Below are 2,936 nucleotides of genomic sequence, written 5' to 3'. Positions count from 1 at the left end.
AATCACAAAAAGAGTCATTTTCTGCTTGTGTCACTAAGGGGTCACGTGTCCACACTAAAGTGCGCATTCCCACATATCAATACTGTCCAAACAGTGCCGAATACTTCCCCAGCTCCAGCTGGAAGCCCCATAAATGTAGATCGTGTGCCTATTGTCATGTATGCACCACTACACACAAGCACTGTTCCCACAGTTATAAACACTTCCCCAGTAAAAGCGGGAAATACTATAAAGGTAGCGTGCGTGCCTGCTGTCATGCATGCACCCCTACACACAAACACTGTATGCATGGCCAGAAACCCCCCTGCCATGAGCGGGAGGCTTTATGAAAGTGGCGCGCGTGCCTACTACAGTATATGCACCCCCACCCATAAGCGCTGCCCATACAATTTCAAACAGTTCTCTGGCTCATGCCGCGAGCATCACAGATGCGACGCGTGAGCCAAGAAACTCCCCGCTAAGAGCGGGAAGCTTTATGAAAGTGGCGTGCGTGCCTATTACAATGTATGCACCCCCACCCGTAAACACTGTCGATACAGTTTCAAACATTTCTCCAGCTCATGCTGCGAGCATTACGGAGATAGCACGCGTGCCTGTAATCTCACACGCACCCCTGCACTCGGCACTCAACAAAGCTGCTCAGCACGCGCCCGCGCTTCTGAGAGCTGTAAGCTCAGTGTTAGCACAAGGCGATTCGCCGGTGGGGCCCATACGTCACTGCGACACGCCCCCAGCCAGCATTCAGCCCATATCTGTGCGAGCAAAAGCCTGGGAAAAATCCCCGACATACCGAAATGGGTTTTGAACATAATAAAACACGGTTACTTGCTTCAATTCGCCGCGAGACCACCCGCTTTTCAGCGGTGGTCGAGACGAAAGTGAGGAAAGATGTTTCACATGTTCTACGCACCGAGGTGCTCGAACTGATAGAGAAGGGCTATAGAAACTGTCCCTCCCTCTATGAGCGAGGCGGGTTTTTACAGCCGCTATTTTCTCGTCCGAAAAGGACGGTGGCCTCCGCCCCATCTTAGATCTCAGACATCTGAACAAAGCTTTTATGATTCGGCTCGTTCAGAATGTTAACAACCAAACATATCCTCGTGCAAGTTCGCCCGGGATTGGTTCCTATCAGTGGATTTGAAAGACGCTTACTTTCACATCCCGATAGCGCCTCATCACAGGCCTTTTCTGAGATTCAGCTTCGAGGGACAGTCATACCAGTACACAGTACTACCATTCGACCTATCATTGGCCCCCGTACATTCCACGAAATGTATGGACGCAGCACTTTCCCCTGAGACAGCGGGGAGTGCGAATACTGAATTACCTCGACGATTGGCTAATCATAGCACAATCAGAGAGTCAGTTAACAACGCACAGATCTTGGATTATCAGCCATCTAGAATGCCTGGGTCTGAGAATCAATTTTGCAAAGAGTGTGCTATCCCCCAGCCAAAATATCTCTTTTCTGGGAATAGTGCCAGACTCAGTGCAGATGACGGCGTGCCTCTCATCAGAGCGTGCGCTCGCTATTCGGCGCCTTGCAACATCATTCAGAGCGGGCGCGCACGCCCCCGTCAAACGATTTCAAAGGATGCTCGGTCTCATGGCCTCGGCATCAGCTGTACTCCAGCTAGGATTGTTGCACATGCGTCCTCTCCAACGCTGGCTCAAGAGCCGTGTCCCCACTCACGCGTGGCGCTCGGGCCACTTTGTAATCAGAGCGAATCACGGCTGTATAAAAGCCCTGACGCCCTGGAAAGCCGTCGACTGGTATCAAACCGGCGTGAGTCTGGGCGTGAACACACGGAGAAAAATTATCACGACAGATGCCTCCAAAATAGGATGGGGGGCCCTTTACGAGGGCAGGCCTGTCTCCGGCTTTTGGTCAAACCCGGAAAAGTGCCTACATATAAACTGTCTGGAAATGAAAGCGGTCGCCTTGGCTCTCAGAGCCCTGCTTCCGTACCTGAAAAACGAACACATCCTGGTCCGAACGGACAACATGACGGTAGTATCGTATATAAATCGCCAGGGTGGACTCAGGTCGAGCTCCCTGCACTCTATGGCCAGGGAGCTCATCTTATGGTCACAGCACAACCTGCGCTCGCTGAGAGCAGCGCATGTGCCAGGCGCCCTGAACCAGGGAGCCGGACATGCTGTCCAGAGACAAAGTTCTCCCAGGGGAATGGTCTCTCCACCCCTGACGGCTCAGTGGTTATGGCAAACCTTTGGCGAGGCAGAGGTCGACCTCTTCAGCCTCCAGGGAAAATGCGCACTGCCCTCTTTTCTTCTCAAAAGCACGGACGCTTCGCCCAAGTCTGGCCGAACCGCCCCTTGTATGCTTTTCCCCCGATTGCGATGCTACCTCAGGTCATCAGTCGGATCAGGGAAGTGAAATGTGCAGTTTTCCTGGTAGCCCCACTCTGGAAGAACCAGACGTGGTTTCCAGAACTGATGCAGATGATGCAATCTGCCCCATGACCGATTCCGTTGAGGCTGGACCTCCTCAGGCAGGCCAACGGGATGATTCTTCATCCCCGCCCCAATCTGTGGGCCCTTCATGCATGGCCCCTCAACGGGTTCCCTAGAACCTCCCCAGTGGAGTGTTGAGAACCATCACTGAGGTGCAAGCGCCCTCTATGAGGTGCTTATATGCCCAAAAGTGGAACGTGTTCAGTGACTGGTGTGATACCAAGAGCTTGAACCCCAAATCGTGCGAGATACCAAGTGTACTCGCCTTCTTGCAAGAGCTGCTGGAGGCGGGCCGCACACCCTCCACGCTCAAAGTCTATGTGGCTGCCATAGCGGCGTCACACAATCCTGACAAGGGACGCTTATTAGGGAAAAACGATCTAATCATTCGTTTCCTAAGAGGCGCTAGGAGGATGAACCCTCCTCGCCCCCCCTCGGTGCCGATCTGGGACCTGGCCACG

This window comes from Xyrauchen texanus, chromosome 23, assembly GCF_025860055.1.
Source record: "Xyrauchen texanus isolate HMW12.3.18 chromosome 23, RBS_HiC_50CHRs, whole genome shotgun sequence".
In the NCBI taxonomy this organism is placed as follows: domain Eukaryota; kingdom Metazoa; phylum Chordata; class Actinopteri; order Cypriniformes; family Catostomidae; genus Xyrauchen; species Xyrauchen texanus.
The sequence above is the reverse complement of the archived record's forward strand: the minus strand, read 5'-3'. Positions refer to the sequence as shown.